We start from the raw sequence: 26548 nt of genomic DNA on the forward strand, positions 1-26548 counted from the left end.
TTAGAGATCTCATAAACTTTGAATGTTGTAGTAAAAATATTTATAGGGTAAGTCAAAGAAAAACATAAAATTGCATTCAAGTTTTGACATGAGTAAAACTACTTATCCTGCTTATTTTTTATTATGAAAAGCTGGATGCTGTGACCTCACTAAAAAATGATAGCTATTTAAGCAGAAAGGTTGGAAAGGATTTTGTACATGTTAGTATTTCCTTTCTAAAGTATTAATATTTACCTTGGGAAACTCTTAAGTGCTTAATTGGAAAAGACAGACAAGCAGTGCTGCTGGTGTCACAGGCTGTTTACGGAGTTACAACAAAGCTCTGTGTGATAATTCCAGATGATACTTGAGTAAGAAGCTAGGCCAACCTGTGTTTTCACCATGCTTGATAAAGGCTAGATCCACTAAGAAACTCTGAGTTCCACATTAAGTGCTTAAATTCATCAGCCAAATCCTAGAAAGCCTACTTTCAACTTGTTCAACTCTGTAGATGCTTGAAGTCCTTACAGCATCTGTTTCCACTGTTTCCACTGGCAGCATGTCTACAGCCACTGCACCCTGCTCTAGATTTCACCAGGCTGCAGGGAGCTCCAGATAAGCCCTGTTATACCTTGCCACCTCCTTATCTTGCTCATCAAGTGGGAGCCAGCTGCTAGGCTCAGAGGACACTTGGTGAATCATACTTTGCATGGCAAGCAGCACAGGGCACAATTTCTAGGACTGGGCTGTCTGCTGGTCTGTATCGTATCCCTGGAAAAGGGAGTCCCGCTTTTGAATTCTCACCAGATTCCAGGCTCTCTCACATCCCAGGGAAGTATTTGAGACAGTCTGAGATGTGTTCTCCTCCGCCTATCTGTCCATTTGGTTCTGTGCTGCAGAAGTAATTAGAATTTTTGGGAGGCTGCAAGTTAGAAAGAGGCACTGATTCACCTCTAGGTGATAAAGATATTTACCTAATGTACAGACAAGCTGCAGTGAAGTCAGACCCAGGCTAAGAGAAATGTGTTAGATTCTTGCTTTCCAGTAGGATGGTTCTTTGGGAGAGCTGTTAATTAACATCTTAAATCAGTAATCTGTCTTGAAAACTCATGTTGCATAAAAGAGAGCTGCTGTTCAGGCACTAGAGGAAGGGGCTAGATTTTTAAGAGTCAAAGTAACAAATTTGATCATCTTATCACAGAACTCTTGGGCTGGTGGCACTACTGAGCACCCAGCTTACCTCTGCCTCCTCCAGCTGGGAAGAGGCTTTTGTGCTGGAAAGACCTTCCTACAAAAATGTACAACAAGTTCTTGTTAATAATTTCCCTAATGAATGTCGATTCATGTCCCTTACCCCAGCAGGAGGATTTGGGGGATGGCATACAGTGGACAGCAGTGGGAACCTCCATGGAAGTCCTCTCCTATGAAAAATGTTGTGTTCCTGCTTCATCTCTGATTTTGTGTTAAAGTTGTGTTAGAAACAGTGAAGGATTCCTTGGGGCAAACAGCAGAAAAGCCCTTCTCTTCAATCCCTGTGCCGCAGATGAGCCAGGACTGGAGAAGCTCTGCAGGAAACCAGGTCAGGGCTTTGTGGGAGGGGATAAGTAGCAGCTTGTATCACTGCACTTAACACCAGCAGCTCTGACAGTGTTAACACACACCTGGAGCTTTTTACTGCTATTATAAAACAGGAGTTCAGTTAAATTACTGTCCCATGATGTTTAGACAGAACATATACAAAGCTTTCAAGACCAAAAGCCAAAACCTTAAGAAAAAATATGTGCTATAATAATAAGTCACTGCTTCTGTATTGGGACCTCATTTTCACAAGATGACCAATACGTGACTGTCCTTTCCCTTCCTTTGTCTTTTGTAGGTGACGCATTATGACTTGTCTTAGGGATGGTCTTTAAGGATAACAACACAGAAATAATTTCATAAGAACTTTCACTTCTTGCAGCATCGACTACAAGTTACAACACAAAACCACCAAACCCTTGAAGATTATGTGAGAGTTATAGCTTGATGAGCCATTAAATCAGGCAACCATTATTCAGGGTATTTCAGTAACAAAAAAGAAATGTTTTAATGCTGTCTTTTTAATGCCCTGCTTACTTTGCACAATCTTGTTTTTAGTCAGCTTCTTCAGTAAGAACTGGGGATAAATACTAAGTTCACATGAGCACACAAGTTCTGAACTTTGAACAAATGCAGTATGTTAATACATATTAATCTGTTTACTTAGCCCATGACTGGTCACAGCCAATAAATCCATAAATCCAGGCTCTGCTGATTGTGTGGCTGGCATATAAGCATGCTGTACACAAAGGAAAACCTGGAAATTTGTCAGCTCAAGGACCTTGCTTTGTGAAATGAGAAGGTGCCTATGCTGAAGATGTGTTGTGATTTGCCACATGGTGACAGCTCGTTTGGGTTTGCACACTGAATTGTCATGCAAGACATCCAAATGGACATTTCAGGGCATATGTTTGTGATTTTTTACCTTGATAGAACAGGCTGGCTGGGTAAGACTCTTGTATTTTACACGGACATCATAGAACTGATTTCCTTGCAGAACAGGCACATAGATGTTAATTCAAAGCTATTGTGCAACCTCACTGCAGAGGCATGCGGTGCTGCCTTGTGTTGGGTGTGTTAGTGCTGAGCTGATGTTGTAATGACTGCGTGCCTCATTTGAGGGCTTAGGGGTAACTGGCCTCCAGGGATATTGCACTTTGAGTTTGAATCCTTCACTAAAATCATCTGACTGCTTGTTTGGAAATTGAAAAAAAAGACTCTCTGCTGTATTTTACATGACCTTTTGAACAGGATGCAAGGCTGAGAGAGAGCCCAGCTCTGGGTTCCTGATGGCTACATCCTCCTGGCCCTCCCCATTCTGTTATCTTTGGTACCAAAGCCTCACGGCCAGCAGGTCTGCAACACAGCCTTCTGGAACAAAGCTGTGACTTGATGTGACTGAAGAAACACTGCAGTGGGGGGGGGTGTGGGGACAGGCTCCCCCAGCTCTGCTATAAGTGGCTCTGGAGCGTGCTGTGCTCAGGGTGCTGGGGTCTGTCCCCGCTTAGTGAAGACAGATGTGAGTGCTGAGCAAGCAGCAGCTAACAGACTCACAGAGTAACATTGGCAGGGTGCCCTGCTTTTCAGATTTCAGTGCACCTACAAAAACTCACACACACACACACACACACAAAAAAAAAAAAAAAAAAAAAAAAAAAAGCAAAAACCTCTCTACATTTTGGCCTAGAGCAAGGCTCTGGTGTAAGCAGTTCATCAAGACACACTCTCTTTAGCTCCTTAAACACACAGCTAGATCAAAATAAAGTATGAAGAGCATAAAGTAACTCACAGACACCGTTTATTAACACTGAGGCCTGCTGCAGGAAGAAAGTGACCCAGTAAATATTCTCTCTGAGTAGTAAAATAGCTGCTGTAAGGAGTTATAAGAACTTTTGTGAGCTGTAATTCCCTTAGGAAAAAAAAAAAAAGAGAGGTTTTTACAATCTTTCATCTCTGCTTGAAAGCAGAAGTAAAAAGTCTGCCCCTAAACAACTAGGTGCTTGTGAGCAGCCTGCTAATAATGTCATTTTGTGTCTGGTCTTAAAGCAAGAGAGAGATATGGATGGAAAACAAACTGACAAACAGTGCTGCTCAGCTTTATGAGTGCTGTGACTTCAAAGATGGGAAGAAAAGCTCCTCAGGCTGGATGCCCTGGGGACCAAGAGTTCAGCAGCTTTCAGAGTATATTCTGCATTTGAAATTCACAATGTTTGATAAAACTGCAAGTGGATACCTCACAGTGGAGGACCTGTACACAACAAACCCTAGTGAGGTACTGGAACAGGCTGCCCAGGGGAGTGGTGAAGTCACATCTCTGGTGGTGTTTAAAGAAAGGGCAGATGTGGTACTAAGGAACATGGTTTGGTGAGCAATATTGGTGGTAGGTGGGCAGCTGGACTAGATGATCTTAGAGGTCTTTTCCAACCTTTTAACGATTTCTACTCTGGCTCAACAACATGCACATACTTACGTTTTGCTTTACATGTCTTTCAGTGAGGTTTATTTTACAAAAGGCTGTGGTGTGATGGTGTGTGTGTGAATACCATCTTCCTTTACTAGTGACTAAAACAAGGCAGAAATATTGCACTGAGCTAAGTCCAATTCAATGTATTCTTGTTTATCTTCCTTCTGTATCCCTATTTCCCCATGGCAACTGTCGGTCTGGGTCTAACTGCTCAGCGTCTAAGAAAGTTTACAGCAAATGTTGTAGCAATCAGAAACGTGATTGTCCTCCCAGGGTTTGGGACAGCAATGGCAGCGCATATCAAAGCAACTGGAAGGAGAACAGCCAGAACAATTTCCCTGTTTGCTGTAGAAACGGCAGCGAAGGACACTAAAAAGAAATGCAGCTGATAGCATGATCCCTGCCAGTGCTGTGCTTGCAAATAATGAGTTAAACAGTGAGTTGAGTGAAATAAATGCATATTTTTTTTTCTTCTGTGGACAACTGAGTCTCTAACAAGAACCACGTCTGTAATAAAAGTTATGATGTCTCTAGCAGGAACTGGTAGTGCAAATCAAACATACCATTAGCTTGTTAGGCTCAGCCAAGTGAAATAACAAGCAGCTGGGTAGTGCTGTACACTGAAATGGAAAACTGTTGCCCCTTAACAGAAGATTTCCTCAGAGAAAATTAAGCGCGAGGGGCAGCAACAGACCTGGTTATTCATGAGCACAATGTCACGGGGAGGTCAGGGGAAGGACCTCACTTAAACCATCATTCTGACTCAAAAAATGCTGCCTGACTACTGAAGTCAGCAGTTGAAACCCTCCCCAACACCTCGATGAGCACACTGGGGGGGCAGGGATGTGCCTGGCCCTGCACCTGGCTGCTGCCACCAGGAGAAGCAGGCAGGAGGGGTAGCCATGTCTGGCCTCTGACTTGCCAGGCAGGCTAGCAGGCCCAAGTGAGGGGTCAGACTGTGCCTGGGAAATGGGGAGCAGGTGGACATCTCTTGTTTCGGAAGAATAATCACAGAATCACAGAATTATAGAATGCTTTGGGTTGGAAAGGACTTAAAGATTGTCTAGTTCCAACACTCCTGTCATGGTAACAGTGATCGGGTTGCCCAGGGCCCCATCTAATCTGGCCCTGAACGCACTGGGGATTGGGCATCCACAGTGTCTCTAGGCAACACATTTCACTAACCTATGAGTAAAGAATTTCCTCCTAACATCCAACCTAAATCTCTCCTCTTTTAGTCTAAAACCACTCCTCCTTGTCCTATTGCTATCAGTCTGTGTAAAATGATGGCTCCTCTCCTGATTGTAAGTTCCATTCAAGTACTAAAAGGCTCCAGTGAGGTATTCCCGGAGCCTTCTCTTCTCCAGTCCCAGCTCCCTCAGCCTGTTTCCATGGGAGAGGTGCTCCAGCCCTCTGAGCATCTTTTTGACCCCTCTGGACCCGCTCCAACAGCCCCACATCTTTCTTGTCCCAGACATGGAGCCCCAACACAACATGGAATGTTACACATTCTGCTGCACCAGAAGAGGAATTGGAGGCAGACTGTGTTGGGCTAGATGGGATTCTGTATTTTCAAACAATTGGGTTATGTGAGTTTTTGTACTTTCAAACAATTGGGCTAGAATGAATTTTTGTACTTTGGGCCTAACAGCTAAAACCAAGCTGTCTGTGTTGTCGTGTTCTCTTTTACAAGTGTTTGGCTAATGGAGCCTGGGTGGCAGGGTGGAAAATTGTTTGGGAGGTTTGAGTTGTCCTGTGTGTGTTCCGTGGCCCAGCAGCCAAACATTGTTTAGTGAGTCCTATGAGGGATCCTGGTAATCACAGCTGATTTGCAAAAGCATATCTGTTGCCCATGTGCATCAATTAGATTACAGCATTTGTATGCAAATCACAGACTTGATATTGATCCCACAGCTTGCAGCCAGCTGAGAACATTTTGACGCTTGTCTGGAGGGAGGCCATAGGAGACTATTTCCACAAAATCTGCTGCAGAAGTGCATCCAGTTTTCAAGTGCACATCCGCATTCAGCAGCTCCCTGTTGCTGAATGTCTGCCCATGGCACATTCACAGACTGCCCTAATCACTGCCATGAGCCTCCAACATGAGCCTCTTGTGCCCTGCCTGGCTCAAAAATCCCCGGTACATTTTTGGGCTAGTACTCTGTGTGGGAGGAAGTTGGACTGCATTTCCCAGAAGCCAGCTCCTTAAAGAGGGAATTTTAAAGGAGATAAATGTGTTTTCTGGCTCTGGGTGTTGCCAGCTCCATCCATTTCTATAAGCTGGAATATGCCCAAGTCTGAATAGACAACAGGGGAACAGCATTTTGAACAAAACTTTTCTTTGAACAACAGAATTCTAAACCACTTCCACATGCTCCTGGTACACGTAGGCACTGCTTTCACCTGTGTCTAACCCAAATCCAATGGAGGGTAACAGGAGCTTACTTGACAAGGAGATTTCTGGATGTGCAGATGTGCCCTCAGTTGCTGTCAGATACTCCACTGCTCAGGCAGCCCCACACTGTGTGGGGCACGTCTGCAGCTCCACTTTTCCAGAATAGCATCTGGTGTGTAAAAGGCACAGGAAGCTTTTGCCCCAGCTCTAATACTTAGAACTGGTTAGAAAAATGCCTCAAGAACATTGCAAAAGAAAATTCCCAAATGCCTTTCTCTGCAACTCTTTCCACTTTCTCATTTAATAATACAGCTGTATTAATTTTTTCAGTCAGTGACAAGGGAGGTAAACTCCCTCTTCCCTTTATCCTTCTCTGCCTCAGGAAAAAGAGCAAAAAGGGAAGGAGGAAGAAAAGAGAGTTTCTGGGATGATAATGTCTTGAAATTGTTTTTGGTGGGTTGCCTTTTTTTTTTTTTTTTTAAGCTGAAACATTTTGGAAAGAACTTTTCTACTTTTCTTCTTCCATTTGAAAGAATCTTTTTTAAGGGAAACTGCTTTAAACTCCAAATATTGGCTAACTTTATAAACAAAATTCTTTCCCATTTTATTAAGGGAATTAAACAAGGTGCAAGTGATGGCTGAAGAAACAATTTCCAAGATGACTGACACATAGGAACTTTTATCTTTTCAACTTTGACTGGTTTTGCACCCCCCCCCCCCACCTCACTTCCTCCTTCAAAAAATTACTGCCTTTCAGTTTGTTTTAATGGTGTTTATGTAATGCCATAAATATTCTTGTTTAGAACCGTAATTATTCCCTATGATTAATTCTGCCCATTCTAGGAGGTTGTGCAAGATTTTCACTGGAGGGTATGTCTTTCATGTTAGTAAGTTGCTCCACGTAAAGTGGAATTTGCCCCCTACCAAAGCTGCATCAGTGAAGGCAGAGTTAAAATTTTTCCTTTCTCCTGTGGCAATGTTTGTAAGCATTTTTGTGGAGTGTTTAATATCATTCCTCTTCAGGTTAGGATTAAAGTAACTGACAGGACTCTGGGTCAGGGGTCCCTTCACTGTCCAACCTCAGCTCTGTGGGGTGGAATCATGCCATGTCCAAAAGTCACTTCCTTTCTCTTCCTTTTATATCCCATTAGGCTGTCTGTGTTTTTGATTTCAGAGCAATTCCTATAAATACATTGATTGTATCTGCTAATTGTGGGTAAAACATCTACTGCATGGTGGCAGTGGGAGTTTTTCCAAAGTAAGGGACTTAGCTCTCTGTATTCTCTGAAAAGTATTTGCAGGACTTGGAGATAACGACCAGAATTTTTGTGACAACCATTCCATGTTACATGAGGGCAAACACATGAAATCAGACAACACTGCAGCAGTGACTGACAGTGCACAAAGGCCAGATGCCTGCACATAGTGCCCAGCATGTTTGCCTTTGTGTCGCTCCTTACGAACTTGGTTAAAAGAAGGTGAATAGCAAGACTTGAATACCCCAGAACAAAGGAAGGAGACAGGAAAGAGTTATGCTTTAAAGAATATATAGATTATATACTCCAAATAGACAGTCTTTCTGCTTGACTGCATTTCAGACACTTTTCCAACCAACCAATGGAAATAGTACCATTTTTAGCAGTTTAAAAAGTGTAATCTATAAATGTTTCTCTGTCATCCTCTTAGGCAATTTTTGTAAAAAACTTTTTTACTGCCCAGAAGAACTGACTTTGATTGTTAGGCATAAAATGAATAAGGTGATGTTTGGGGAACGTATAGACTTTAACTGTGTTCACTGTTTCTGTGCAGAAACCCTTTGCCAGAGATTTCTGGGGTTGATGGGAAAGGATTTGCAGCGCTGGGTTTTCCTTTCTTGTTAAGTCATACCTGCATCTAAAAAAAACAGACTATATTAAGGGTGAGAAGCCTTTGAGAGACTTGGGTGGAAAATCCCAGGAGTGAGGATGTCCCTGCACAGCACTGCTCAGGCCCCTCACAGAGCTCAATAGGTCATGTTTGCTGAAGGTGCTTGCTTTCTGTCTCCTGGAGCGGCCAGCAATGGGACACCAGAAGGACAAAGCATGTCCTCAGTGACCACAGATGGAGCCAGCCACATTCATGGATTAGTGCTGCCATGGAAACTTGGTTTGTAGAACTCCCCATGGCAAACAAGGAATGAATGCCAGGTCAGCACCCGGGATCCGAAGGGAGTGAAGGAAGGGTTGAGCAACTGTTTGCTGAACTCATTTAGGAGCTTTCCTGGAATATTCCAATATTCCACATATTGGAGTGAAGAGTTTTTAGTCAAAGTTAGGACAAGGATTCCCTTTGTTTGAGAAAAGGGTTCTGTCTTTTGGATACATTCAGTGAAGGACAGCAGCAGAGCTGAGCTAAGTATTGATTTAATTTCCAAATAACCTTCAAAGAGCTAAAAGAGATCTGATGATCAGCTGTATGCTGAAAAGAAATCTCAGAAGGCTTTCTGTTCAACATAATGATTTACAAGATGTGTTATCAGCCATTAGCTTAGGAGTTCTGCTTATAATTCTGATCTTGATCCTTGTGAGACAAAATTTACATCTGTATTTTGCCTGTAGAGATCTGTTGGCTCCCTAGTCCTAGATATATCAAAAGCATGGCTGACTGTTTCACCACTTGGAAAACATAACTTTTCTTACAGCATCACACAATGAGCTTTCAGTAAAATACATTATAACAAACATCCCTACTTCCTCCTTCCTCCTTTCCTTCCTTCCTTTCTCCCTCCCTTCTTCTATTCTTCCTTCCTTTCTCCTTCCCTCCCACCCTTTCCCCCTTCCTTCCCCCCTCCCTTTGTTTTTCATCCTTTTTCCAAGTATACAAAATGATGTACTTTTTCCCCCACAGGTGGGGAACAACCTGTGACTTGGGAGATGTAGTTCTACACTCCACTCCCTTACAGACTTCTTTATGACCAGCTCCTCTGTCTCAGGAATATAGACAGATACAGCGTGCTTTCTGTAGGCTGGCAATGCCTGCCCTGAGGGCCACCTGTGTTACCTGGAACATGCAGCCTGGTGCCAGCTCTGCTCGAAGCCCAGCATGGATGCATTGCAGCAGCTCTAAGGCACAGATGAGGGGTTCGACACAACAGCTTGCAGTCTATGCAGTGAAACCTTATCCCAGAATCATAGAATCACAGAATCATATAATGGCTTAGCTTGCAAGGGAACTTAGAGATCATTCAGTTCCAACCCCCTACCATGGACAAGACTGCCACCAAACAGATCAGGCTGCCCAGTGCCCCATCCAATCCAGCCTTGAATGTTTCCAGTGATGAGGCATCCACAACTCTTTGCACTCCTGTGCCAGTAAACCTTTCCAAGCCTGAACTAACAGCTCTGCTTGTGTGAGGCTGGTGTAGGTATCTCCATGCACACCTCTAATAGCAAAAGTGCCATTTGTCACCTCAAATTTCAGACCTGGATGGCTAGAAATCTAGTACATGAAAGCCCAGGAGATACCTGCAGTGCTCTAAAAAGTGTGTTTTCTGAGACTGATGCCCTGAATACTATTATTTGACTGCATGTTTTACAGCCAGCTGTGTACCCATTTGGGGGAATTTTTGTTTAAAACTTATGTCCGCAGCAAGGGAAATGTCAGAAAACACATTATTAAACTCAAAATTGAACCGATGAATTCTTCCCAGACAGTAAAACATTTCCCTCTCAGTGGAAGAGACTGTGGTTTGACATTCTTTGTTCTTCATAAATCCAAGTTAACCAGTTCTTTTTATCAGAGTTATTCCCATTTGCTATGAAGCAGTTGCTTAATACTTTGTTGCAGTATCTTGCCAAGGTTAAACTGGTTGGTTGTTCCCCATATTTTCCATTTCTGCATAAGATAGCACGTCAACCTTTCTCTAGTGCCTAGGGGCCTTATAAACCCACATGAATTTCTAATGGCTCAGCAGTTGTCTTGCCTAAGCTGAAAACTGAATTTCCTCATTCCTTCCTTGTGTTGGTCTTATACAGAGAAGTTTGAGGATTTAAGACTCAGCTGAATGTAAAACCAGAAGTATGGGAAAAGTGCTGGAAATTGAGAAAAGTCAATGGCAAAATATCCACAGCTTTTATTGGAAAGAAGATTTGGTTCTATGGGCATGAATCTGAAAAGGGAAAGACTGGATTATGTAAAACTGGAGACTAGCAGTAAATATGAGAAAACACCCAACTCATACAATGTACTCTAAATTATCTGTTTGTGGCAGATCATTGCAAAAATATGAACTAAAAGAAGGAAAACTGCGAAAGCCAAGTCCCCTGATGTTAGTATTGGAGCTGTCGGTTTGCAGGTTCTGGTTGGGTGCATTCATCTCTGCAGAGCTGCTCTGGTATCCTGCTGCCCACAGGTACATGAGAACATCAGCCACCCCTGTTGTCCAATGCCCTTGGGTTAAATGAATATGTGTTTCCCTTTGTTCAGAACCAGAGGGAAAGTTTCATCACAGCCTATGTCTCAGTATGTAAAATCCACGTGTCCGCATCCGGCTCACTCCAGCTGGGATGCCTCAAAGTTGCCTTTTCTGCCTATCGAAGTGTTAATAGTTTCATGCTAAGTACGCTGAAGAGCTTCTTTAGACCCTCATTTACATATGTTTTGTATTACTCATGTTTTTGCTTTTCATGGTTAATTCTTCCCTCCCACAAGTTGCCACTATCCCCTTCATCAATCCATTTAATTGAAACCTGACGCTTTCTGATTTATTGTTGCAAGTTCTCTTAAAATCACCAGTCAGAAGAACAGTTGTACTCCTGTGTAGTTAAAAGAAGATATTCAACAGCAAATTTTGTCTTAGCTGTGCATAGCGATTTTTTTTTTTTCATTTGACCTCAGTAAGAGATTAAAAGATAACCTCGCAAAGCATGAATTTCATTAAATCAGCCACTCAGCGGGCAGGCTGAATTTTTCTTTTGGATTTGCTTTGATTTGTGCTTGAATATATTTTATTAGTATGTTGGAAAAAAGAGGAGGGGCTTGCTAAAAGAAGAACAACAGCATCCTCTCATTTGAGCTCAGTCTATGAGTTACCCTTTCATGGGAGCTGATTTGATCTTTGGGTTTTGCTTCTGCAAGCAGGGTGTTTTATCTGCCTTTATCTTCTGACCACCTCTGTCTGTTTTGGAGCAAAGCCTGGGCCTTGTCAAAGCTCCCCTCGTGCCTGATGGTGAGCATGGACCCTGAAGGGCTGCTTATGGTAGTGGGAAGGATGGAGCTAGTGGAGGCAGTCAGTGTAGTGCCTCCTGCAATCCCATGGTCTGGGGGCAGGCAGCCGAGGGCTCATCCCTGTCAAACCTGCCTTGCCTCTCACCCCAGCAATGCAGCAGCATTAATAAGGGTATAATCAGACTCAGGAGAGATGCTTATTTCCTGTCGCTTAAAGTAGATTAAACAGTGTACAACTCACAGAAATAACATTCAGTTGTTTCTTTTATAGTTAATATTAACTCTCTCTTCTTTCCATGAAAATCTCTCCTCTATGTCCTTTAATGCAAGATATATTGAGCTTTAAAAAGTATGTTCAGCTCTTACATTTCACAGGTTAACTGATGGATTTGAGGTGTCTTATAGCAACAACGTCAGGAATAGCATCTACCAAACTGTCCAGAGGGAACAGGTAAAATCAGCATGAGAAAAATGTATCCATGATGGAGAGCTATTGTGGAGGCCTCCTGCTGAGAGCCATCCTGATGCTGGAGCAGGAAGAAAAGCCAAAAAGTGGTATGACTGTGTTGGCTGACCATTCAAGAGAGGACATCCGTTGTGGAGCTGCCAGAGTCACCCTGCCTTCATTGTGCACTCCCATGGACATGGAGATGGCACGGGACACGGGACAGGCAAGACTGCAGGCTGCCATGTTTCCTGATATCAGTGAGAAAGAGAAAAAAGTGAATAACAGCTCCTTGCTGTGGGATTCCCTCCTTCTGCTTTGGAAAGGGAAGTGCAGCAGAGATTTCGGGAGCCAGGGGAAATGAGTGAGGTGGTTTTTGTGCTTTGGATTCAGAGCCCTGCAGTCTGCCTGCATAGTTCCACTTGGTTTCAGCTTATGTGAATTTGGACCACAGATTGTTTGGAAAAAAATGGAGTGAGAGCTGGGCAGAAAATACATTTATAACAGCAGGTCACACATCATGGGGAAACATCTATGTGATACATTGTGGGGAGTAAAGTCTGGCTGCAGATCAGCGCTGCAGGGAAGCATTAGGAAAAGTTTTCAAGTATTTGCTTTTCATTAAAACAAATCCCCACATACATTTTCTGTGGAAAGGAAGCGTTTCATACAGAGATTCCCACAAACAAAGACTAAAGCTACTCTCCATAAAAACCTTTCACATTTTACCTGGAAACATTTCTATCCATCCTATGTCATCTCAGAGGTGAAGGCTCTGACCTTCAGGCTGAGGATCAGGATAACCCATCAGGATGAGAATGAGGAGCATAGTTCTTACAGGAGGAGGGACAAAGCTACAAAATGGGACACAGCAAGCATTCTATACCTTCTAATAAACATGGGATAGCAAGGGTGAAAGTTCTCGCCTCTCCAGCTCTCGTTTCTCCAAAAGCCACTTTGTGCGTGAGCAGTAGTTCTACTGCACCAGAGCACTACTGCACAGGAGCAAACCCATCCACCCTCACTAACAACACAGCCTCCCAGAAGACAAGATACTTTACTATAAAGAATGCTTTTGCTTTTTTTTTCTACAATACATTCGTTCCTAAGCACAAATCTAGCTCATATACATGGCCGATTTTTTTCACTATATTTCCAGAGTGTGCATGCTGATGGAACAAAAAACCCCAAGCTTAAGGAAACTCGTGGACAGAGAATTCATTTGGTTCACATTGATGCTCTCCTTCCAGCTAATGACTAATACTGGCTTTAAAAAAACCTGCATGATCGTGAGGAGTTTGTATTGCAAGAAAAGTAAATAGCCTCAGAAATCACTGTGGTAACAGGTCATAAATCAGTTAAAGAATAATATCAAATAATAAAAATAGTATTTTCTCACTACAGTGGATCGCAAAACTTTCAGATATTTCATGTTGATGTTATCATCTCTTCCCTGAAAGCAAAAGCTTCTTGATTTCCATGCAAGCTGCTCTCCACTGAAGCTAGCCATAGAATTGTGGAATCTCCTGAGCTGGAAGTGACCCACAAGGAACAATGAATCCAATTCCCGGCTTCACTCAGCACCATCCAAAATCCAAACCCAGTGTCTGAGAGTGGTGTCCAGACACTCCTTGAACTCCAGCACTCAGGGCCGTGCCCACAGCCCTGTGCAGCCTGTTCCATGCCCACCGCCCTCTGGTGCAGAACCATTCCCTGACCCCAGCTGCCCTCCCCTGACACAGCTCCATGCCGTTCCCTCGGGCCCTGTGCTGTCACACAGAGCAGAGCTCAGCACTGCCCTCCGCTCCCTGTGAGGAGCTGCAGCCGCCATCAGGCCTCCCCTCAGCTCCTCTGCTCTGGGCTGAGCGCAGCCAGGCACCTCAGCTGCTCCTCACATAATGCCTCCTTGTACCTCTTGTGTCTTCCTTGCTTGTGGCTTTCATATGCCACCAAACCACAGTAACTTCTGGGAAGGCTTTTAGTGCCATTCCTTTTAGTCAGGATACAAAGTCAGATATCTATTTCTGTTTTCTAGCTGTGCATACATACCTTTCTGACAGGCTTACACACCAGCACCATAAGACCACAGTTTCTTAAAGCACAGAGGTTCTTTATCCCCATGATCTTTCAAGCTTTGTCATAGATAAATATCACAACTTCACATGCATTTTTGCAATCCCGTTCAAGGCATTTAATTGCATGATGAATCAGGGCACTTTAACCAGCCAAATTTCCTACACTGTCAAAGAAGAGAGGTTTCTCCATGGGTGTTTCAGAGCACAGCTATTGGCTGCCCAATGCTAGACAGTATGACTGTCTTCTTCCCAAATAATTCAGCCTCTCACAAAAAAAAAAAAAAAAAAAATCATGAATCAGGCTGAAAAATTGCAGGCTTCTTAAAAATAGAAAGGATAAGTTGTTTGCTTTCGTGAGTGCACTTGTGTGATGTTTCCATGCTGCTCCTCACATTTATTTGTATTTGTGCTGTGTGGACTCTTCTTTCCTGACTGAGGCTCTGGGCCTCATGCAGCAAAAAGAGTAATAAATCAAGACAGAAAGACTCAGAAAACAGCTGATGGAGGGGTCTTCCTGCTGTCCTGCAGGCTGTTCACCTGGCAGCTCAGCAGCCTGCTGACAGGGCTGGCTCAGAACCTGGAGGCCTCTGCTATGCAGTCCCTCATGGAGCAGGAACCATGGGGCTGGGTCTCACTGGAACCGTGTCCCCAGAGTTGGTATAAAACAGGATTTTTTTCACAGTGTGGAGAAGAATCTTACTCCTTTACAGTCTTGAAGGGATCCCAGAGGGCTTTATGTTGCAGGGCTTTTTATGGAGAGGAGGTGAGATCCAACTATCTGATGCTGGTAGAGAATAGTGTCAAATTTGCTTTTAAGCTCATTGTAATTAAGATTTTCAGCTGAAGTTAGCACACCACTTCCTTGTTCTTCCTCAAGGCAGATTTCTCTGCAGTTGTGCAAACCACAGCTTTAGGATTACAGATTTTCAGTTCCTGTTTGGGAACTGGGTGTCGTAGTTTTGGAACTGCAAGTTTGCAACATTGCCCATTTTAAGCCATGTATTATTTTCTCTTTATGGTATTCAGTGTGGTGATTATCATGAGGATTTTATTTCCTGGAGTATGCAATGATTTCAAGACAACAGAAAAAAAAAAAAAGTGGAAAAATTTGGTTCTGGAAACATTCACTCTGGTGCTTGAATGTAAAAGGTGGCAAGAGACACATGAAATTTTTCATTAGCACATGGGAGAGACACAAAGGTTTGTGTTATATGGACCTATTACTATTTCAGATTACATAAGGCTAAAGAGGAATCTTTTATGAGACTTTTAGGATGTGGTCATGTATTCCCTCCCCATGTTACAAGTCTCACTGTCTCTCTCTTTGATGTGAATAGATCTGTAACTTGGCTTCTGAAATTCACATCAAGCCTCCTTATAATATTGTTCATTCTAACAATGCCACTGATAACACTAAAAACAGCCAGTTCCCTAGGATACCAAGCAATCAATGTTTTATATACCATCCTCCCCATAAAATGACCTGAGGAAAATTTGACAGTGATGAGTAGACAGGAAAAATTTGGGGTAACGTAACTTTCACATGGGCACAGGAAGAAATGTTTATCATAGATTATGGAAAGCTGAGTCAATTCTGGAAGAAGTGGAAAATGTGCAACAATAAATTATTCTGTCTTGAAGAGAGTAAAGGAGAATGCATTCTGAGATTCTGATCCAGAAAGGTGGTAAATGAAGAAGGAAAATAAGTAGTGAAAGAACAGGTCGGGGAATAGGACACATAGGACTGAAGACTGAAAACAACAACAAGAAGTAAAATACCAGTGCCTGTGGTCTCAAAAGATAAGGCAAGCCCAAGATCAAAATTTCGGAAAAGAAGGAGGATTTTTGCATCAGAGACAAGCCCATAGAACGGCAGAAAAAAATATTCTGGTTCTGGAGGCAGCACACAGGCAGTGCACAGGCCACTTTCCTGTAATAAAGGATGATAGAAGAGGGACGACTGAGCCCACCTCCACCAGCACAGGTAACTCACTTAATGCACGAATGTGAGGGATTTGATCTAGTTCATTTTAGATGGAGGAGATTTAGGGAACTCTAGATGTGAAGAACCAGCTGGCATTTGTTGGTACATGTAACCATGCTGTTTTCCTGAAACTGGAGCTCCTCTTAGCACAAGAGCTTTAAGCAGTTCCCTTGGAGAGCACTGAGTGTTGTCTTAGAGGAAAATCCAAGGTCTTCCCAAATGCACCCTGTTACCGTTCTGAATATGAGGCTCAGTAGATGTAGTGTTGGCATTGTGCAGTAAAGTAAGAGAAGAGGTGACCATGGAAAGCCATGGGCTCTTGGACCTTGTTTCCAAAGTGCAGGCAGCCACTGAAACCCATTTTTATGGGCTAAAAAGGCAGTCTGGGCATCTGACATTGACAGACTCAGAAAATACCACAGCAAGAACCAAAATGCTGAGCAAGCCTCTGTCCCAGGAGGGTGCAGACGCCCCAGCACTGAGCCCCCCACCATGTCCTCTTCACACCCTGAGCACTCAGTGCCAGCAGACCCCGTCTGGAAGGGAGCCTGGTCCTCAGGAGAGAAACAAAGCTCCGGTCAAGAGGTGCTCTTCATCTCATAGTGAAGTAAATTTACAGTTTCCTTTTGTCTCACTTAGTTCCTGAAAGAATTCAAGTGACCTCCTCCTCTAAGCATTACACATTTCCATTTTCATTCTAGCATCTCCATGTCAAAGCCAGAATCAAGCTTTCAAGGGAAATCCGAGAAACAGAAGCAAAAGAGATAATGGAGACTTCTGAAGCAGTGGTGGTGACAGCCCAACGAGCTTCAGTTCATTTGAGTCCTCCATTTGAGAATTTTTCTCACCTTCACATAAAAGGCAGTATCTGTTACAGCTGCATATGTCTGCTCTACAGATGGACCCCAGTGATTAGGTGAACTTTGTGCACCTGATCTCTATGCTGTTCAGGAGCCCAGACACAGACAAGATGCTCCTTTTATTCATGCCCTCGTTGCTCAGATGCTTGCATTGCTGCTGTAACCCAGTTCCTGTAAATTCAGTGCCGAAGACCCCATCCTCGCATGCTCGCTGCTGTCTGTAGTGCTAGTGGTTGTAGGTTTCTCTGTGGCTACAATGGGGCTGCCTACCATCATTCTCTGTTGCTGGCTAGGCCCACTTTGAAATAAAAACACAGTAATAAGAACAGAGAAAACAGTAAATATTTTGAAGGGTTCTCTCTATGGATAAACACTGTGAGTACAGCAGGAAAGAGAAATATGGTATTTCCACATCCCTTGTATTTTCTGGTTTTGCTGGAGGGATGGGTAGAGGCTGGGGCTAATCATGCTCTCTGAAGGCATGGCTGCTTCTGTTACGAAACTGAAAAACAGGATAAATTCTGCTGTCAGACTGTCATAGTACTTGAATCATACTGCACTGCTGTACTTAAAAACAATCTGGAGAAATGGGCTGAGACTGAGATGGCATAGTTCACTATGGGGATCACCTTAGAAGAATTAAACTTGATTGGTAAGATGCAGAGGAATCTCACAGTGATGATTGACTGGTTAATAATATCAGAACTTTTCAGTCCTGACAAGTGAAAAGAAATATACAAGAGGCCAGGGTGTATAAATAGTTGTATAAATCATCATTGCATTATAGTCAACAAATAAAGGGTTCTCCTAATAATTTATTAGACCTCTGGAACGCTGTATCTAGTTTAGGGCCCATCTTGTAAGGGACATGCTGATAGCTGTAAGTGAGCCCTTTGGAGGGCCACCAGGATGTTGGAGGCCAGAGCACTTGCACGGAGAGGCTGGCGACCAGCCTAGAGGAGAGATGCCTTTGGGAGTATTGCAGTTCCTTGTAGCTTTGAGCAGGAGGTTGGGTTTGATGTTCTCTCAGGCACTGAGCAAAAGGTTGGATTAGATGGCCTCTCCAAATCTCTTCCAGCCTGAGCTCTTCCATCATTCTTTAGGAAATCTAGTGCCAGTAAATAGTTTTTCTGAACATCAACATAATGCATGGCAGCAATCACAAACAGTGAACAGAACATTAGGAATTGCTACCAAAGGAGCAGATAAAGAACAGGAATTATCAGCATCAAATAGCATAAATACAAGCTGTGCCTGGGTCATGAACTTCATGTGTGAATGTGCTCTCCCACAAGGATAGGATAGAACTAGAAAGCATATGTGGAGGGGAGAAAAAGCTTGAAAGACTAATTCAGCTAGAACTATTCCTTTTGGACAGACATAATGTAGGAGGCATAGTAAAGTTAATAAAATCATGTTTATCATGAGAAAATGGAGACTTAGCCAACTTGTAGGTTCAAAACTTGAGAATCAAACTTGATTGTCACATGTTGTAGATGGGGTGTCTTGGGAGATCAGTTGGCTTGTGACTGAATAGGAGAAAAGGGCTGGGCTTTGTAGAGAACTCATAGTTAATACTTCCAGGTAAGGTCTGCAGAAAAGGAAGTTAAATAAGAATATGTGACAGGAATACTGCTGTTCAAATAGACAGTATCATTATTCACAAGGATGTTGATGATACATGTATTTAGCAGATTGCAGGCTTATTAAAGAATGGTTTCACCTTCCCTTATTGTTAGTTATAACATTATTCCAGTCCAACTTTTTGTAAATAGCTGGTAAAACATATTACAGAATCACAGAATTGCATGGGTTGGAAGGGAGAGATCGTCAAGAGAAGTTCCTCTGCTAAAGCAGGTACCCTACAATAGTTCGTACAGGTAAGTGTCCAGATGGGTATTGAATATCTCCATAGAAGGAGACTCCACAACCTCTCTGGGCAGTCTGTTCCAGTGCTCCATCACCCTTACCATAAAGAAGTTCTTCTGCATGTTAGTATGGAACTTCCTGTGTTAAAAAGTTCACCTGTCTTATTGCTACAAACTGCCAAGAAGAGCCTCAACCATTTGCATCCCACCTCTCTTTAGATATTTATAAACATTTACCAGATCCCCTCTTAGTCTTATTTTCCCCACGCTGAACAGACCCAGGTTAATCAGCCTTTCCTCATACAAGAGATTCTCCAGGCCGTTTATCATCTTTGTGGCCCTATGCTGGACTCTTTCTAGGAGATCCCTGTCTTTTTTGATCTGAGGAGCGCAGAACTGGACACAGTAGGCTAAATGTGACCTCACCAGGGCAGAATAGAGGGAGTGGGTCACCCACCTCAACCTGCTTGCCATGCTCTTTTTAATGCACTTTAAGATCCTCATGGCCAAGAAGGACCAGGACCCCCAGGTCCTTCTCTTATTGTATAACAACTTTGCTACAGAACCCAGGACTAATATATAGGTGTGTATAGCTTATGTCCACCTTTATGCAGATAATGATGTACCTTCCAAAGATGTTCTGCATTTCCCTGGTGCATGTAGAGGTGGCTGCATCAGACACGTTTGTCCGCATTGCAAGCAACAGTGATCCCAGCAAATGTAAGCCTAAATTCTATGATTGCTATCATTTTTTCTTTATTCATTTGCTCAGGTTTTTTTTTTCAGGGTTTTTTTTTTTAATTTCCTTGTGTCCTCACCAAATCAACTTTTAAGTCCACTCAAGATTTTATCTTTTTTTTTTCCCCCTGAAGATTTCCACTTTATACCATTTAAAAATATTTCAGAATGACTTTACTGACAAATTTGGTCTCAGTATTTTGAAGTAGATCAGACACAGCACTACAATATAATTTTTTTTTTCTGAAATCCAGCTCCAGCCTCATTTTTTTTTCATGTATTTCCCCACTGTATACTTCACATACCAAGCAAATGTGATGTAATCAACTGTACTTTGTTAAAAGTCCTGTTAAAATCTCTGATGTTAACAGCCATAGGAACATCCATAAAAGAAACAAAGCTGATCTAGGAGGGTTGCATGAAAGCCTTTGGACTCTGACCAACTTGGTTGCTCCAGTATGGGTAGTATTCCTAGTCCCATCCAGGACGGGGTTTAGATGGGTTTATAAACAAGGATGCCCGATTACTCACACATTCCCGTTTCTAAAGACAGCACAGAATTCAGCCCTCTTAGGTGCTACACCCAAGACTGAACCCCCTCAGTGTGAAGGTAAGTTCTGCTTCTTAACTCAGCACTGGGAAACTGACATTAAGGGAAAAAAAATCCCTGTTATAATCAGACTTTTCATTTCATTCCACATCTTTAAAGTTCCTTTTCCAGCCCCGAATAGGCTCAGCCTCAGATAGAGCTGATCTTCTCATTATTACTGGAAACTTTGAAGCTGTTTATCCCCAGACAGAGAGCCGAAGGTAGAGAGCCTGTAAAATTTTCCACAGAGTGCAGAAATACAGGGAGAGAAGAATTTAGAGAGGAGACACGGGGCCTTTCTCACAAACTTGCAATTCTGGCGAGCCTCTCCTCGGGGCTGTAACTGAAAATCAATCTGATATATAATTAAATTCTAGTCATCACATATGCACCAGCCCGTCTCTCCGGCTCTTAGCGAGCAGCCGGGCCCGGCGCTATCGACCAGCGGGGCTCTGTCGGCAGCACTCAGCACCCAGCCCGCTGCAGGACCAACAGCTGACTCCAGCCAGGTGGCCGATGGGCCCTAATCATTTAAGTGCATCCACGGCGAGCCCGGGTGAGCCCCGCAGTCTCAGCGCTGCCATCAGTCTTTCCAATAAATGAGTCCTGAGCAGGCTCCAGAGGAGAGAGGAGAGGAGGCTGATCAATTCTTTCCAATATTAGGTCTTCGTTTTAACTTCTCCCCTCGGCTGCTGCTCAGGGTTGGTGCTCTGTAATTGTATTCGTCAAGGTCTGTCGAGATAAATGGGCTGCCCTGGTTTAAGGGCACAGCTCTAGTTTCTTTACTAAGTCAGAGACAGAGAGCATTGATCATTTCTTTAAAGGAGAGGAACTAGAATGATTTTTTTCAATAGTTTGAGTTTTTAAAGCCAAGTCATGCAATCTGTACTTGGACATAGCTGCTCTCCCTTTATACCTGACAATGAGAAAAATTATCTTGTCTGCTGCTCTAGACAGCTTTGATATTAGCATTAATATTAAACTGACTTGTGCGCCTCTTTGGTGCTACATTATTAATTTGTCTAGGTATTTACAATGCCCTCATTGCCGTGTGAATCGAACACTGCCAAGCACGCATGCTCACACTGCCAACTCAGAAAACTTTGTAGCTTAGAGGTAAAATAGCATCAGTAAATAGCACCCTTATACAGGAATATTATATCTAAATGGAAAGCTAATAATGTCTAATGAAGCTAATGGAATTCTTCAAAATACACTGCTAAACAGCTGGGCAGGGGAGCTGATGGACATAATCTGTTTGACTTTGCAAAGGAACTGTAGATGGAGCCCCAGAAGCTGGTAGGAATGCAGGCAGAGACAGGGAACAGCCCTAGGGAACAGCCCCCATGTGGAGCTGCCAGAGGAGCTGGCAGGGAGCAGCTGGAGCCCCCCCCAAGACAGGCTGCAGGCTCTTGCCTACTAGATAGATGCCTCCCAGTCCTAATTATAGGGCTGCCTTTCGTGCTATACCTGTAACTACTCATGCAGAACCTTCCCTGCTGGTGCCTGCCTTGAGCTGGCTTCTTGACTCTGAAAGAACTGTCTCCTCAAAACCAAGTCAGCTCAATTCATAGGCAGGTCTTAGAAAAAACAGTGTTCCTTTGCTACTGGAGACAACCATCAAATCAACACCAAAGCAGGGACTTGTTCTCTGAGGCTCCAGTGTCCCCATGCTGTGTGACTGGTGGGGGACAGACTCGTGTCAGTGGTACCAGGCATCCTGCACCTTTGCACATTCCTCTACTCCTTTGTGCTGCCGTATGCACAACATCCCACTCCAAAACAGTGCCAGAAAGCCCCCAGAGCAGGAAAGAAGTCCAGTGCAATGGGGTTGCAACTTGGCAAGCTACAGCTCAGTGGAGGGCCAAACTGGTCCTGGTGATGTGTCTGCCTGAGTCTGCCAGCAGACTGGGCAGCTGAGCTCCAGGAGACCTTGTACGTGTCCCTGAGACAATGTGGGGATTCAGGAAAGGACAGCAGTTACACAGAGCAATTATTTTATTTGGGTGTTCTCCCCCTGCCGTGCGTATGGCTGCTACAGTCTGTCCTTGGTCCTCTGCCAGACCTGGGCTCTTCCAGGACACTGGTCCCAAGGGGCTGTGCTAATCCCCTGCCTTCCGAGGAGGACAAGGGCTGCCCCTCCTCCTGCACATTGGCTGCTATCTCTGTAAATTATTCACCTTCTCCTGTTTTCTTTTCTTTGGTGCCATTCCCACCTCAGGAGAAGCTCTGTGTTTGTTTTTTTTTTAAGGGATGGGCTAAATCCTGCCTTTACAAGGATGAGTGAGGGGCAAGTTAAGATGGTCAGATGGGAGAAAAGGGCAGAAAAACAAGGATGGGGACAGGAGATGTAGATGGGAGATGCTGGAGCAGCAAACCTATCAAGTTGATGCTGTGATAGGGCCTGGGAAGCAGCAGGGTAATGACCAACAAGCACTCACAGAAACTGCTGGGGACAGACTGCCTGGGGCAGAGGGGGTTAAGCCCCAGCTTGAGTGGGCTAATGCACTTTTCTCTGAGAAATCAAAGATTGCTCAGTCACATAGTTTGTCTGATACCCTCATGCAAACTGCACATTACCACTTCCCTCATAAAATCATTAAGGTTGGAAAAGACCTCTGAGATCATCTAGTCCAACCACTGACCCAACCCCACCATGCCCATTAACCATGTCTCTCAGTGCCACAACTCCACATTTCTTGAACACCTCCAGGGAGACTCCACCACCTCTCTGGACAGTCTGTCACCTGTGGTATTGCACTAAATGCTTAGGATGCATAATTCCTTCTTTATGATGCATTTTCAGGATGTGGAATCATTCACTACCTTGTGCTGAGGTCAGTGAACCACTTCTGGCAAGAGGAACCAGTAAAAGGAAAACTAGAGCTATGTCATTTTGCCATGTTAAGTATGAACATACAGCCTGGGGGCTTAAGCAGATTAGACATCAAGTCACATTTGGCAGCCAGGAGAAAGGGACAGCCTCTGGTTCCTCTTCAACATGCGTGATTGCTCTGAGAGCCTCAGCTTTCATCTGATCTCTAGGGCAATAGTGATTAAAAAAAAAATCATATTCATATTTCTGAACAAAAATTAAGAAACCTGAGAGCTTATTCCACTATACAATGGAGATCCCCCACAGGCAGCTGAAAAGCCCTTCCTTTTTATTCTTACTTGAACAGCAAACTTGTTCACTTGGGTTTTGCTGCCTGGAAGGAAATGCACAGGCAAAAAGGAATTCCTATTTTGGTCTGTCCCAACAAATTCAGATCCTCAGTTACAAATTAAATATGATCCCAGGAGCTATGGAAATGACAAAGACAAAACGGCTGTGAAATTGTTTTCCTCTAAAAGGAGTATATGCAAATCTTCTTAAAGCATCTTGTAAGTTCTCTTATATAATTTCTAAAAAAGGTCTTTTCCATTTTGTATCTAGGAGTGGAAAATTGTGCCACTGCTTTGAGCTGGTCGGAGCTGCTGCAGGAGTCCTTGGCCAGCACTCTCGAAAGGCAGCATGGCTGCCTGGGCCCCAGTGGATCTCCCTGAGTATCTGAGTAGGCTCTGTTGGCCTCATTGATACCACAAATGTGATCCAACTGGAAACTGTGATGCAGTGCTAACTTTTTGCATCATGTTTGCTGTGCTGCATTTCAGTAGAGGGCCCATTCTCACATGTTGGTGGTCAGTTCCACAGCCCTGTGGCTTGCTGTAATTCCAATCCATGTACCAGTAGCTCCTTGGCATGCACTTGTTGTGACCAGTCCCCTGCTTATTTTTTCCTTACTACTGATTTTTTTTTTTTTTTTTTTTTTCACTGCTAGCTCTTTCTTCCTTTAAGAAATATGGTTTCTTCATGACAGAAGCCAGACCTTTTGGAAATTTACTATCAGCTCTTAGCATTCCTTAAAATGCTTGACTAACAAAATCATGGGGTCTGGTGCTTATCCTATTTCAGTGAATAGAAACAGATTATGAATGACCTCACTCCCAAATTCCTGTACCTAGCTCAGTTAAAGCTTGTTCTCATGAACCTTAGAAACCTAGATTTGAACATGGATATACTGGGGAATCACTCCATCTCCTCAGTGCTGCACAGTTGCAGTTTTGACTTTAACCTCTTCCACTCTACCTCATCCCCATTTATATTTGCTTCAGCCTCATTTGGGTTATTTATCTGCCTGTCACTTTTTCTTTCACTCCTGGAAAGCCATTAGAATTGATTTCAGTGAGGATGTTAGATATATCTGCCAGTCCCTGCAGGGCTGTCTCAGAGATGGAATAGGTTGCTGTCAGCTGGGGTGGTACTGGAAGATGCTGCTTTTCCACCAAGGGAGAAATCCTTCTCCCACATCCTTCTGTTTCACATTTCTTCTCTGGGTTTTTAAGCAGAAAATTTTCCTCATGTTTTGAAATAGTCAGTGGAAATAAATATGAAATCTTGGCTCCATGGAAATCAATATCAAAATGCCTGCTTGACATCAAAAGGCTGCAAGGTTAACAGCACTCATTTAATACCATACATAAGATATACCCACTTGTGAGCTTTGTACTGTACCTGAAAAGCTGAGGGTTAAAAAGTGACATTGTTACAACTAGTTTAGCTGAAACCTTGTTTTTCTCATAGCTTGGACAACTGTGGACTTTGTCATCTTTTTCCTATAAGTAAGTTAATCTTTTTATTGATATAGTGCACACCAAATACTGCAGTGATTTGCGATGTGGGAAAATCTTTCGTTGCAATTTTAGCATGGCCCTTAGAGCAGCTTTAATGACAGAAATGGAAAAACCAGCTATGCAGACCGAATCACTATTCCAAGAGTTCATCCAAATGATATGAAAGATTACGAGCCCAGCAATACAAAGAGATTGTGGAAAATTTGTAGGCAGCATGCGAATCACATTGTCATACTGCTTTATGGCACACACGGCATCACACACCTTATTTAAGTCAGCGCCCTGCCAACCAAATCCATTTGGAGGGAAGGGGATCGGCTCTGCGGAGCTGCTGGGCACGAAGCAGAGAGGTGTGGGAGACATGCCTGCAGTCGGCTGTGAAAATGCAGGATCAGGGCATTAGAAAGATTCCAAGAGCCGGATGTGAGGTTTTGATTTTTATCCTAACAGGGCTTGGAATGGTATTTCTTCAGGTTCAAATTAACCAAAACCTTATTGCTACGGGTCAGATTTGCACAACGGAAAGATAAATGAGAATTTGAGGAAATTAAGTAGTTAATTACTAAGTTTAAGGTTTTTGTCTGTTTTTTTTTTGTTTGTTTGTTTTAAGAGGGCCTAGAAATAAGGCCTGGGTGGCAAAAGGACTAGTTGAAACATTTTTGACATTTAGTCAAATGATGTAAGTAATCTGACAAAGAGGTGGGATCGGAAATTACTTTTGTTCTCACTAAGGCATTGTTCATCCGTACCTGCCCCCTTCTCTCTACATAACAGCCCTGGGTTGTGCATTTCAGAGAAGTGCAGTAGAAAGCCATGATAGGACCCAAATGGGCTTCCTATTGGAACATGCCTGCACCTCAGCCAGACAGGTATGTCTCATCTAGCTTGTCAGCCAAGCTAAGATAAGCAGGAAGGTAACATCCAGCTGTAGGTGCATAGTAGGGTTTTGCACACTAAAAAGTGACAATAATTGACATTGTGCTATTTAATATCTCAGAGTGCCAGCCCAAAGAAACCTGAAGGCCAGCATTTCAGTACTAAGACCTCTATCTCAGTGCTTCCTTGAGTTTATTGTCATTTTGTTGTTCGTACAAACTGTACTGGAGTATCAGGCTGGGCTTTGTAATAGCTCTGTCTTCAGGCAGAGATCATGGAATTTGCTGGCGATTATGTTTTGTCCTTGGTGAACAGACACAGTTTCAACACAGTCTCCCTTCCTGCAAAGGGAATTTCTTCAAAGGCTGCGTCTCAGCATACATCGGACTACAGCTGTATGGGGAGAGGAGGGCATCTCCCTCACCTCCCCATCCCACCATCTGAAAGGGGCAATGCGAAGGTCTCCAGAAGGGCAGTGGATTGCATTAAGCCTTGAAAATTGCAGAGCTTTCAAGATGGGTTTTTGAACTCATGTTTGGCTTTCACTGCAGTATCCGAACATCTGGTCTCAAAATATTTTATCTGAAAGTTGCAGCAAAGAGTTATCTGTACTGTGTAAGTTACAAATTGCCCAGGTGTACTTTTAATGCTTGTTTTAAAATCAGTCTACTTTAATAAGAAATCTTTCTACAGGAAAGGCAATACAAAATACAACATTAATAAGTATGTCTACCACAGTAATGAATGCTGTGTTTAGTCAATGAGAGCCTAACACAATTCATATGATAATTCATATGATTTTCATGTAGTGCTGAGGG

At 43.3% G+C, this 26548-nt stretch overlaps 1 long non-coding RNA gene across 1 annotated transcript; it reads left to right on the forward strand.

Moving 5' to 3' along the window:
* Positions 1 to 8579: 8579 nt before the first annotated feature.
* On the forward strand, positions 8580 to 13401 carry LOC149917551 (uncharacterized). The gene is made up of 3 exons (XR_016467532.1): positions 8580 to 8602; positions 10666 to 10806; positions 11997 to 13401. It is a non-coding gene; the product is annotated as an uncharacterized LOC149917551 (long non-coding RNA).
* Positions 13402 to 26548: the final 13147 nt, after the last annotated feature.

This window comes from Phasianus colchicus, chromosome 6 (assembly GCF_987193195.1).
Source record: "Phasianus colchicus chromosome 6, bPhaCol1.hap1.1, whole genome shotgun sequence".
NCBI classification, from domain to species: domain Eukaryota; kingdom Metazoa; phylum Chordata; class Aves; order Galliformes; family Phasianidae; genus Phasianus; species Phasianus colchicus.